Here is a 13,885-nt window from a genome sequence, read left to right on the forward strand (position 1 = left end):
ATGTGTGACCAGCTGCAAAAGATTTAGGAAGCGGCACTTACGTATGAAGGGACCTGGAGAGGTCTAGATGGGCAAAGGGTTAAACCAGCTGTACCTCAACTGGAGAGATCCAGGGGAGTTGAACGCTGGCGGAGCCTGGAACCCATAACGGAATGAAAGCCGCGGAGGGCGTATGAATTCCTACAGCAGCATGTGAATGGGAACACTAAGCTAATGCGTTATCTACAAGGTTGCTACTTATCTCAGTGCTCCGAATCCCCGGAATGGTTCCACAAGATAGGATCTGATCATCCAGTGATCTGCTTTTTTGTTTATATTTGAAGTTTTCAAGCTGTTTACTATATTTTAAATTTCACTTGATCACTAAGGGGTTAAACACTGAGAAACCAAAAAGTTACCACACATGGACTTTAACACATATGGACACTGATTTCTCCCTAATAAACAGGGGGAACGTACGAGATGGACATTTCACTCGACCAATGAGATTGGACTTTCACAATCATGGACATTTGGACACACCAATCTCGGTGGAATTGTATATTAAGTACATAGGTATAAAATGTTGTATTGCACTTGGTTTGTTGAGCTTGAAAAAGGCCGTGTGAGACGGATGAAACAGCGATTCTTTGCTGTGATGCACATTATGGTTATGCAATAAATTTTTTCTCAAGTTTGGGAATGCTGCTGGCTTCATTTTGGATATCTTTCTATCCATCATCCATTTATCTATCTATCTATCTATCTATCTATCTATCTATCTATCTATCTATCTATCTATCTATCTATCTATCTATCCATCATCTATCTATCTATTTCCTATCTATATATCTCATCTATCTACTATCAATATGCAAATTACACCTAGCAATGATCTGGTATCTGATTGGCTGTCTGCTTTCTTTATGACATCACAGAGTGACATCAGCCACACATGATGACATACATGAATGATAAGGTGCTGCAGATTTCGGAACTCTTCAGAGTTGGAGTAGGAGTATAGGTGTAAGTATCTCCCCCTCCCCTCCCCTCCCCCACCCTATGCTCCGCCCTCTGCCCCCGAGCCTGGTGTCCCCCAAATATCACACAATAGAAAACTTACATAGGTGAGTGATCGGCTAGATCCATAGAAACACCAAGAAGCCGCTCTAAAAATATTTCTTGTCTCTTCCTCAGGTTCTCTTGTTGTATGACAGAGATCGCTATGTTGGCTATGAATGTAAGGGCCTGTTCACACTGTCCCAGACTCTATGTATCTCCACTGCAGTCACCAGGACACCATGTGTCAGCCTGTAGGGGGCGCTGCACCCATCACAGCCACAGTTACTTCCTCCAATCTCCACAATTCTTCCTATTTCTGACCATGAAGAGAATTGATGGATTAGAGATTGGGGAGATTTATCCTGCTGTCCTATAGGAAGATGCTTCTCACTGCCCCTAGCAACCAGAGCTCTCATAGCAACCAATCACAACCCAGCTTTTATTTTACAAGAGCAATGTGAGAAATGAAAGCTGAGCTGTGATTGGCTGTTGTGGGCAACAAGGAGAATCTTACTGTAAGATAGAGCCATAAAGCTCCAGCAAGGTACCTGCTGTGTGTATATATATATTTCATCAAGAGTAACAGCTGAAATCTTCCAATGATACTAACTTGCTTTACCCTGTTTTATCATTACAGAAATGGTCTACAGTGTGCGACTTGCACTGTAAGTATCACCATCAACCCACCCCCCAATGTCCTACCACGCCACCACCCATCCTATGCCATCAACTCATCCACCACCATCCTACATCGCCCCACCCCCACCATCCTCTGTCCCCCGCCATCCCCCACCCTCCGCAATCCCCCCACCCCCACCATCCTTCATCCCCCCACCATCCTCCATCCCCGCTACCATCCTCCTCACCATCCCCCTGCCAGTCTCTCCATGATCCTCACCACCATTACCCCCCACAATCCTCCCCACTATCCTCTCCGCCCTCCCGCCATCCTCTCTGAACTCCCTCCACGCTCCCCATTTGTCCCCCATGTAAACAATAGAATTCTACAACCAACATGGGAGAGGGATTCAGTGTTTTACTTATATTCAACATCTCAGTAAATCTGTTTTTTTTTTTTTTTTTGTTTTTTTTTTACAGCTGAGGATCCAGATCCCTGGGTCAAGGACCCTGATGAGCTGTGAGTATCACCCCCCCCCACACACACACACACCGCCACGTATGGTAACATCACAATGCCCTGCCTCATGGGGCCGGGGCTTCTATCATTGTGATAGGTGTCCATGCTCTGGTATAGTAAACTGTGCGTTGCTGGTTACTCTTTGTCCATTAAAGTAAATGATGATAATGTGCATGGCCGCTTAATTTCATATCCCCTATGGCCACTTATGTCCTTATACCTTATGGCCACTTATGACCTTATACCCCATGGTCACTTTCTGAAATAAATATGGGAAGTTCTGTGTATCACTAGTTGTGGAAGACTTGTCAATATGTTTTTTTATTCTGGTTTCTCCTACAGATGGCTGTTGGTGGTCCCTCCATACTCTCAGGTTGTCAGGTATGTGTAGTCTTCCTTGTAGAAGGGAAAAAATTCAAAACATCTGAATATTTTATATAGCTAACCCTATATAGCTGCTAAAAGATATTACTAATCATCATTTTTCCCCACGTTATAACAGGATTGACAAATACAATATCGATGAGGACGAAGGACCTAATGAGGCGTGATTATCACCCCCCTTTCACACCTCACCCCACGGCCACTTATATCCTTATACCCCATGGCCACTTATCTCCTTATACCCCATGGCCACTTATCTCCTTATACCCCATGGCCACTTATCTCCTTATACCCCATGGCCTCTTATCTCCTTATACCCCATGGCCACTCATGTCCTTATACCCCATGGCCTCTTATCTCCTTATACCCCATGGCCTCTTATCTCCTTATACCCCATGGCCACTCATGTTCTTATACCCCATGGCCTCTTATCTCCTTATACCCCATGGCCTCTTATCTCCTTATACCCCATGGCCACTCATGTTCTTATACCCCATGGCCTCTTATCTCCTTATACCCCATGGCCTCTTATCTCCTTATACCCCATGGCCACTCATGTTCTTATACCCCATGGCCTCTTATCTCCTTATACCCCATGGCCTCTTATCTCCTTATACCCCATGGCCTCTTATCTCCTTATACCCCATGGCCACTCATGTTCTTATACCCCATGGCCTCTTATCTCCTTATAACCCATGGCCACTTATCTCCTTATACCCCATGGCCACTCATGTTCTTATACCCCATGGCCTCTTATCTCCTTATACCCCATGGCCACTTATCTCCTGGGTATTGTGGGTAGTTCTATGCATCACTAGTTGTGGAAGACTTGTCAATATGTTTCTTCTTCTGGCTTCTCTTGCAGATGGCTCTCCTTGGTCCGTTTGGCCCCTCACGCTTTCAGGTATGGTGGAGTCTTCCTTGCAGAAGGAAAAGTAATCCAAACATTTAAATATTTTCTGTAGATTCCATTTATGTTATGTTATCCTAACCTGTCTGATTAGGCAGAGAATGGCTGTGTGTTATAGGACAAATATGGTGTCAGGAGGATTATCCTCTATTAAATGATTGACTTATGGCAGTGCTCCCCAATCTGTGGGCCCCCAGCTGTAGCAAAACTACAACTCTTATGCTGAACTCACAGCTGCAACTACAACTCCCATCCTTGTCTGACAGCTGGGGGCTACCACACTACAACTCCCATTCTGGTCTGACAGCTGGGGGCTACCACACTACAACTCCCATCCTTGTCTGACAGCTGAAGGCTACCACACTACAACTCCCATCCTTGTCTGACAGCTGGAGGCTACCACATTACAACTCCCATTCTGGTCTGACAGCTGGAGGCTACCACACTACAACTCCCACCCTTGTCTGACAGCTGGAGGCTACCACACCACAACTCCCATTCTGGTCTGACAGCTGGGGGCTACCACACTACAACTCCCATCCTTGTCTGACAGCTGAAGGCTACCACACTACAACTCCCATCCTTGTCTGACAGCTGAAGGCTACCACACTACAACTCCCACCCATGTCTGACAGCTGGAGGCTACCACACTACAACTCCCATCCTTGTCTGACAGCTGGAGGCTACCACACTACAACTCCCATCCTTGTCTGACAGCTGGAGGCTACCACACTACAACTCCCACCCTTGTCTGACAGCTGGAGGCTACCACACCACAACTCCCATCCCTGTCTGACAGATAGAGGCTACCAGAGCATGATGAGGGTGATAGTTGTGAAGCTGCCTTACATGAGCAGGTTAATTAGGTTGCCTGCTAGGGTGTAACCTGGATGCACAGCTGTCAGGCAGGTCAGTGTTGTAGAGCTACTGACCTGCCTGACCTCCCCGTCCAGCATCTCTCCATCCCCCTGTGGTAACTCACCCGTCCAGGGGGTCCCAGGAGCAGCAGAGCACAGTATGGTTGGTGGAGGGGGAGGAGCCACAGATGACACCTACTCTCTGCACGGAAGGTTCTGGCAGGTAATGCACAGCCTGTGTGATCTCCTGTGTGCTGTGCAGACTCAGTGCTGGCGGCCACACATCTTCCTATATAGTTTTATGGCCCCATAACTATCTGTGCAGCCCACAGGAAGCCTGCCCTGGCATGACTGTCAAGGAGGTCCCATCAGAATGTATGGGCCCTCCTCCTCCTGCAGGTCCTGTCAGTAACAGGCTCTTCTGTATACAGAGCAGGCTGCCTGTGCCTGCAGCTCAGAGATCCAGCGGCCATGTTCCCTGAGTGGGGGCCGGCCCTGGGAAGGACCGGCCCGGGGGGCATGAGTCCCACTGCCCCCCAGCCCAGCCCGCCCCTGCCAATAGAAGACACTGATACAAAACCTGTCTGCACACACAGGCGCCATCTAGTGGTGCCAGTCATGGGACATATCCTGCTGCACAAAGATGCCACCTGATGTGAAATGCCTGCTAGAGAGTCGGTCAGTGCGCTCCTCCCCGGGGGGGGGGGGGGGGTCTCTAAACCTTCTTCATGTCAGCTTTCTTCTTGTTATTCCTTAGGATAAGATCGTTCTGCTGCTGCTACCGTCCGACCATCGTGGACTAAACTGTGAGTATACAAGATTTTTCTGTAGTCATTCCACACAATATGGCCCTTACCTACTGCTCAGAAATGTCAAAGATAGTAATAGATTTTGCCACCCACACAAGAGATGTGATCAGCCGCTGAGTGGGCGTTTCCCGCTCCTCGGCTGATTGCTGAAACCTTTACACCTGCCGATTATTGGCCGTATGTTTTTAGCAACACTCCTTGCCAATAATCGGCCCGTGTAAAAGGGGCTTAAGCTCAGCACATTTTCCTACACTTACACAGTTAGGCTATGTTCACACTATGTCAGACTACGGCCGTTGTTGCCAGGGCCGGCCTTTGGGGTGTGCGAGCTGTGCGGTTGCACAGGGCGCATCACTCCTGGCCAGCTAGGGGGCGCTCTGGCAGACAGACGTTCTGTCTATCTGCCAGAGCGCCCCCCTAGCTGGCCGCCTACCCTCCTTGCATAGGGGTTGGTTTGGGGCGCTCCAGAAGATAGACGGGCTAGGGACCTGACAAATTAATCTTCCGGGTAGGTCCCGGTAAGCTCCGCCCCCTGCCGACAAGCTCCGCCCCCGGCGCCCACCGCGGGATGATGACTCTTTACATGCCCCAACACAGCCTGCTGTGTGCCAAGATCCCATCAGTGTGGTGGCCTGTGATCTCTGCCCGGCCATGTGCCTCCTCCTCAGCAATTTGTGCAGCCTCCAGGATCCTGCCCCCCTGCTGTAAGTCTGGTGATTCTTCTCCCTCCAATCTACCTCTTTATCCTCCTATCTATCTATCTATCTATCTATCTATTATCTATCTATCTATCTCCTATCTATCTCCTATCTATCTCCTATCTATCTATCTATCTATCTATCTCCTATCTATCTCCTATCTATCTCCTATCTATCTCCTATCTATCTCCTATCTATCTCCTATCTATCTATCTATCTATCTATCTCCTATCTATCTATCTATCTCCTATCTATCTATCTATCTATCTATCTATCTATCTATCTCCTATCTATCTATCTATCTATCTATATCCTAACTATCTATCTATCTCCTATCTATCTATCTATATCCTAACTATCTATCTATCTCCTATCTATCTATCTATCTATCTATATCCTAACTATCTATCTATCTCCTATCTATCTATCTATATCCTATCTATCTATCTCCTGTCTATCTATCTATCTATCTATCTATTATCTATCTATCTATCTTCTTTTTCTTTCTCTCTGTGCAGAGTCTGTATACACTGTGGCAATCTTCATGTACACAGTTCTGACCCTGGTGCTTAGTATACATGTAGTGCCACAGTATATACAGACACTGGCATCTCTCCTTGCCTTCTAGGAGTTTTTTTTTTTTTTATAAATAAAAATGTAAAAAGAGAATTGTCCATAATGTTGTTTAAAAAACAGTGCATAACTACTACCCCAGCATACCCCAACAGCTGAAACAGTACATAACTACTACCCCCAGCATACCCCAACAGCTGAAACAGTACATAACTACTACCCCCAGCATACCCCAACTGCTGAACAGTGCATAACTACTACCCCTAGTATACCCCAACAGCTAAACAGTGCATAACTACTGCCCCCAGCATACCCCAACAGCTAAACAGTGCATAACTACTGCCCCCAGCATACCCCAACAGGTAAACAGTGCATAACTACTGCCCCCAGCATATCCCAACAGCTAAACAGTGCATAACTACTGCCCCCAGTATACCCCAACAGCTAAACAGTGCATAACTACTGCCCCAGCATACCCCAACAGCTAAACAGTGCATAACTACTGCCCCCAGCATACCCCAACAGCTAAACAGTGCATAACTACTGCCCCCAGCATACCCCAACAGCTAAACAGTGCATAACTACTGCCCCCAGCATACCCCAACAGCTAAACAGTGCATAACTACTACCCCTAGTATACCCCAACAGCTAAACAGCGCATAACTACTGCCCCCAGCATACCCCAACAGCTAAACAGTGCATAACTACTGCCCCCAGCATACCCCAACAGCTAAACAGTGCATAACTACTGCCCCCAGCATATCCCAACAGCTAAACAGTGCATAACTACTGCCCCCAGCATACCCCAACAGCTAAACAGTGCATAACTACTGCCCCCAGCATACCCCAACAGCTAAACAGTGCATAACTACTGCCCCCAGCATATCCCAACAGCTAAACAGTGCATAACTACTGCCCCCAGCATACCCCAACAGCTAAACAGTGCATAACTACTGCCCCCAGCATACCCCAACAGCTAAACAGCGCATAACTACTGCCCCCAGCATACCCCAACAGCTAAACAGTGCATACCTCCTATCTATCTATCTATCTATTTCATATCTATCTATCTATCTCCTATCTATCTATCTATCTCCTATCTATCTATCTATCTATCTATCTATCTATCTATCTATCTCCTATCCATCCATCCATCTCCTATCTATCTCCTATCCATCCATCCATCTATCTCCCTCCTATCTGTCTATCTATCTATCTATCTCCCTATCTATATCCCAACAGCTAAACAGTGCATAACTACTGCACCGAGCATATCCCAACAGGCCAAGTCCAAATTTGCTGTTTTTTAGTGAAGTCACATCTCAGAGAAAATTTCAAAAAGTGATGAAAAGGTCACATATATAACAGTTGGGGGGGGGGGGGGGTAGATGATAGATAGATAATAGATAGATAGGGGGAGATTTATCAATCATGGTGTAAAGTGAAACTGGCCCAGTTGCCCCTAGCAACCAATCAGAGTCCAGCTTTCATTCCTCACAGGCTCTTTGGAAAATGAAAGGTGGAATCTGATTGGTTGCTAGGGGCAACTGAGCCAGTTTCACTTTACACCATGTTTGATAAATCATAGATCGTACTACTATCGGGGGTCGGGTGGTTTGGGGGGCTGGGGTTTAGAGGTGGCACTCGTTGTAGTAGGATTTAGTATATCGTATCTAAATACTACAGCCTCCCGTCATGTTTGTGGTTTTATTGTGGGAGGCTGTAAGATTTAGTGTATGTCACCATAAGGGGGTATCAACAGGGGCGGGGGGGGGGGCGCCAGAAGAAAGTTTTGCACGGGGCGCCATCTTCCCTAAGGCCGGCCCTGGTTGTTGCCGATGGCAACAACGGCCGTAGTTTTTTGCGGGGTGGAACAATGCCTTAGTTTCAATGGGATCACGGCCGGAGGGTAGACACATCGTATACGCTCCGGCCGGGATCCCGTGCGGCCCCGCAAATAACTGACTGTTTTCTGCGGCTGCAATTCAATGAATTGCGGCCGTAGGAAACCCTGTCAGTTCACACTATGAAGCGAGCGGCTCCGGCCGCTCGCTCCATAGTGTGCAGGGGGAAGCTCTGATGTGGGCGCGCGCTGATGCGCCCACATAAGAGCTCTGCGGTCGGACAGATCATCCAGGCAGACATCGTATTTTTTCATTTAATAACGGCAGTTGTTGCAGATTGCAACACTGGCCCTTATCAAATAAAACAAATACATTGCATTGATTTAAATGGAATCCCAGCCGCAGTGTATACACTCTGTATACACTCTGGCTGGGATTTCTTGCGGCCGCACAAAAAACTGACATGTCAATTTTGTGTGGCCACTATTCATTGAATACCAGCCGCAAAAAAACTGACATTGCAGACAATATAAAGTTCAGCTCCGGACGCACTTTACATTGTCTGCTATGGTAAATTGGAACGCAGGCACACCTGAATGCGCCCGCATTCCAATTCAAAAGAAATTAAGTTCATCCGGCCGATACTGTAGTGCCGGCTGGGATGAACTTCACTGACAGCGGCCATTCTGTGAATTAGTAGATGGTGGAGACCGTATGGAGTGCCCAGAAATGGATGCTCTATAGTTATGGCTGGTTGCCCCCACATATCAGACATTACTGTGTTGTTAGAATTTGTGAAGATTGTTTACAGCTTATTCAGTTCTAGTCCAAGAATATTCTGTAATATTATCATTATTAATTTCTTCATCTCAATAAAGAGCCATTAGATGTGAGCTGTAATAGAAGTATAAAGTATCCTTCACCTCTTCGCTTATCATTATTGTTTGGTGTCTCTCTGATCCATACAGATTTATAGAAAAATACAGTAACATCTTCACCATCTGGCATCACCATCTGGCATTACCACCTTTAACATCTGGCATCACCATCTGCCTATAACATCTGGCATTACCATCTTACCATACCTGGCACCCTCCTCTCCGCATCTGGCAGGCACTGCTTATACTGTGCTGAATGTTCATTGGCTGGCAAGGACACACCACGGGCCCACGAATGATGACCGACAGACCTGGTACATACACATGTACTTCATCCTCTCTAGAATTCTTGCTGCGGTTAAACCTTATTTAAACAGAATTCTCCTTTAACAATTGGTTATAATAAATATTTATCTTTAGCTGTATCTTGTGTTTACTTCCATTGTCGCTGCTCATATTACAATTACTCTGATCATCTAAAACAGGGAAGGGGCAGGGTCATCTTTCCCATTGGGCAGGAGGGTAGGCGGCTGCCCGGGGGGCCATCACTCTTAGGGCTGTATTAGACGGCTCGATATTTAGGAGCAATATGAGTGCTATTATGGAGTGGGGGGGGAGTGGGGAAGCCGTAAGGAGCAGCTGAAGATCGTCCAGGAGGCCCATGGAAAACAGCAGTGCTCTGGGGCTGCCGCTCATATTACACGGAGCAATGGCCAGCAGACCGTCGCTATCGTTATCAAGACTTTGGTTCATGCAGAAAGGTAATGATCAGCTGACATCGTGCATATTTGCTGATTGTTGCCTTTCTTCATGAGCTGTTACACCAAACGATTATTGGCCGGAACAGCTGGTTATTGGCCAAGTAGGGCTGATATTCACTTAACGTAATAGTACCCATAGGGGGCCCCTCTGTGCTCTGAACTGACTGTAAAATACTGACTGACAGACAAAGCAGGGATAAGCAATTCGCTCCTCTGTCTGTCAATGTCATTCTCTCTTGTAAGAATGGGTCGGGTCGGGTCATGGAGATATCAGCACCCGAAGCCCGGCGCGCGCTGACAGCTGACAGAGTCAGATGCCCATAGAGAATGAATGGGGAGTCCGATGCTCCATCATTCTCTATGGGCATCGGACTCTCCTGTCAGCGCGCGTGCCGGGCTTCGGGCGCTGATATCTCCGTGACCCGACCGGCTCAGGAAGCGGGACCCAGCGAGTATAGGGGGATCTAACAGGGGGTCGGGAGCCTGTCACCCCGGCACGGGGGGTGACAGGTCCTCTTTAACCAAATTAACTAAGAGGAGGAGTCAGCACTGGCAAAATCACAAAGTACGCAGCGGCTATATAGCCCCCACAGTCAGCCGCTGAGCCGCGATTGACGTTTGGCACAAGATGGCGGACGCGTGTCGGCACGGATCAGGTATGTATAATGCACCACACTTCCGGGTACACGGGTGGGGGTGGTGGGACACGGGGAAGGGGGCCATTCACAGACATAACATACATTACAAAGTTGTATAACTTTGTAATGTGTGTTATTCTGTGAATAATTTTTTACCGCCGCACTACCCCTTTAAGTACCGGCCGGATGATCTTTCGGCCGCAGAGCTCTGATGTGGGCGCATCAGCGCGCGCCCGCATCAGAGCTTTCCATAGCCCAAAGTGAAGCAAGCGGCCGGAGCCGCTCGCTTCGCTGTGTGAACTGACAGGTCTTTCTGAAGCCGGAATTCACTGAATTCCGGCCACAGAAAACTGACATGTCAGTTGTTTGCGGCGGCATAGGGGATACGATGTGTATACTCCGGCCAGGATCCCATAGAACAACAGACATTGTTCCACCGTGGTAAAAGTGCGGCCGTTGTTGCCATCAGCAACAACTGCCGTACTTTTACATAGTGTGAACATAGCCTATAAGAGCAAAAACTTCTTAGAAAATCTTGTGTAATGAAAATACCAGATACTGACACACAATTATACCTCAGTAGGAAAAACTATTTGCCTAGAACTTATTAGGTTTTATCAGTAAGCTCCATAGAGAGGGAGAAATTAATCATCACGCAGATTTGTGCCCCATCCGTTGTGAGGGTGGAGCTGGGGGAAGGGAAACATCCCCATCAGGGTTAGTTACAGAATATAGAGGTGTGGTGATAGTTGCTGTCATGTTCTGGGCTGTTACTGAAAACACCTCTTTTCTCTAAAGCGGGGGAACAGGGGCGATAGAATGTGATCTGCAACTGTATTAAACATGATGGGATTTTTTTCTGTACTCGTGACATTTTAAGGCGGTGGCCGTTATACACATACATGCTATATTTATCAAAACTTTCTGTTCCACCACCCTGATGCAGGTCTCTCGCTAATTCTGCATCAGTTAGCTTTTACTCTCTCCTCTTTTTTTTTCCCCAAGACGTTTTGACAGCTTCCACCTGCGTGGAGACACATCTTACTTTTATGGTTGCTTTCTAATTCGCTACATGCTTTTTTTCTTTCCTATCTTCAGGGTCATATTCCCAATCACCTTCTCTCTCCATCTGATTGGCTATATGGCTCTAGGCCAAGGCCATGCTATCCCATCCGTTGTCCTCTATAACTCCCCCTCACTGGACTCTAACTCGATCCCAGATTTGGGGGTTGAGGGCATCCCTTCCTCAACATTTGCAAAGTTTCCAACTTCTACATCCTTAAACCTTATCCTCCCCTTTCCACTGACATACCATCTGCTTGGACATCCATCCCAATGACTTGTTTTCTTCCCTCCGCAGTCTACTCTGCACCTTACCCATCTCGACCTAGTTTCATATGTTATCCTCCCGTCCTAGTAGTCCTCTAGCTTCCTCTACCACTACGGGGTAGTGCTGTTGGGACAGTCTTCTAGGGTTCAAGGATACTCCAGAAACCCTTATCCTCCGGGTTCTGATAACAGATCCAGGGGGCCAATGCAAAAAATAACAAACATCATACCCTCCTTTTGGTTGTGATACACTATAACAGATCCAGAGGGCGAATACAAAAATAATCAACATTAGAAGGGCGGTGCAGAGTTCTGGTCCAGGTATAACTATACTGCAGGGTTCTTCCTAAACAAATGGCTTAACATGCACTTTTACTCTATAACATGCAACTAACCAGACCTTGGCGCCCAGGAACAGGGACACACAGAGCATTGTAAGAAATAAGCTTTCTTACTGTCAGGGCCCCCGGGAACACAGAGACACAGGACAGTGGGCCCTATGGCTAAGACCCCCCCACACTGTCCCTACCTGCTTGCAGAGCAGGCCTCAAATGACCGTCCGAAACTGGGCGGCGTTCCCTTTGCTGCAGTAAGTGCAAACACAAAACAAGACGAGACAAACTAACACAATAAAGAATAGTCGGCGGGCAAGGTTGGCAACAAACGGGCAGAAGAAGTACAGAGTCAGAATCCACAAGCAAAGTCAAGATCACGAAATCCAGGTCAGAAACACTAAAACACGGAACGGAGATACAAGGAAAGGTACAAGGAACTAAACCCAATAACAGACAGTAAATAAGGTACACGGTGAAACAGAAACCAGAGACAATAACCAGGTAACTAGAGGACAAGGCAAGGAACACTGAACCAAAAGACAAAGGCAAGAAACAAGCAAAGGGATCAGGAACTAGGAATACAGACAATCTGAGGAAAGGCTGGATCTAGCTGACAGACAAGCTGAACAATGCTATCAAGAGCTCAGAGTGAAGGGAGAGGCACAGGTATAAGGGATCAGAAGTCCCGGACTCCAAGCGGATAGGTGGAGCAGGAGAAACACACAATAAATAACAGAAAGCCAGAGGTGACGAGACCTGTCAATCACACCACAGCAGACACAATTATAGAACAGACCACAACAAGGAGAGTGCATGGAAAACTGAGAAAACATGGACCGGATAACAAGAGACAAGCAGAGAACATAACAAAACCAGGCACGGACTTAATGCCAAAAGTGCAATCTTTGGCGCAGCGGTCGGATCTTCACCGCAGAGGGTGGCACTAATGCCTTTTCAGGCACGATCATGACATTACCCCCCCTTTTATGAGGGGCCTCCGGACCCTCACCAGACAAACCAGACCTAGGAGGGAAAGGACCTCTTACAATGCATGTCTCAACATCGATAGAAATATCATCGTCCGTCTCCCACTCATCAGAATCAGACTCCAAGTGAGAGACAACCGGTCTCCTGACAGATCTCCCATAACCGCTCAAATCTGTACCAGTTCCAGAGCCAAATTCGGCTTTACATGAGGACACAGACACGGTACCATCACCAGGATATACAGAGCCAGTTTCCACATTGCATGAATTAGACATAGTATCTTCGGCGGGACACACAGAGCCAACTTCCACATTGCATGAATTTACAGATATAGCATTGGCAGGTTCATCAACAGGATAATGCACGTCAAAACCACCTACAAGTACCTGTGCGCCCAGATGACTATCCTGGTTGTCATCTGCACGCTGATGATCTGGCCTTGAGGGACGCTTGATACAATAGCTGATGAAATGTCCACTGTCACTGCAATAAAAACACAGTCCATTCCTTCTTCGGAGTTCTTTACGGGCCAGGGATCTTTTAATTTTGCCCAGTTGCGGAGGTTCCTCCATGGTCAACAGAGGACGAGACATAGTAGGCAAAGGTTTGGAGGGGAAAGAGGAAGGAACATCAACAACACAGGGGTGGTCTTGGCGTGGTCTTAACATGCAATCATTGGTTATCGCCAGGGAAATGGCCTCTT

At 47.2% G+C, this 13,885-nt stretch overlaps 2 long non-coding RNA genes across 2 annotated transcripts in view; one reads left to right on the forward strand and one right to left on the reverse strand.

The window, feature by feature from the left end:
• Nucleotides 1-1,432, reverse strand: part of LOC138801402 (uncharacterized) — a 54,960-nt gene extending 53,528 nt beyond the window's left edge. The window contains exon 1 of the long non-coding RNA XR_011364610.1: nt 1,103-1,432. This is a non-coding gene — a long non-coding RNA (uncharacterized lncRNA). The remainder of the gene's footprint in view (nt 1-1,102) is intronic.
• A 245-nt stretch (nt 1,433-1,677) lies between these two features.
• LOC138801401 (uncharacterized) lies at nt 1,678-9,483 on the forward strand. The gene is made up of 6 exons (XR_011364609.1): nt 1,678-1,706; nt 2,140-2,179; nt 2,522-2,560; nt 2,682-3,467; nt 5,088-5,136; nt 9,223-9,483. It is a non-coding gene; the product is annotated as an uncharacterized lncRNA (long non-coding RNA).
• Nucleotides 9,484-13,885: the final 4,402 nt, after the last annotated feature.

Source organism: Dendropsophus ebraccatus, chromosome 9 (genome assembly GCF_027789765.1).
Source record: "Dendropsophus ebraccatus isolate aDenEbr1 chromosome 9, aDenEbr1.pat, whole genome shotgun sequence".
In the NCBI taxonomy this organism is placed as follows: domain Eukaryota; kingdom Metazoa; phylum Chordata; class Amphibia; order Anura; family Hylidae; genus Dendropsophus; species Dendropsophus ebraccatus.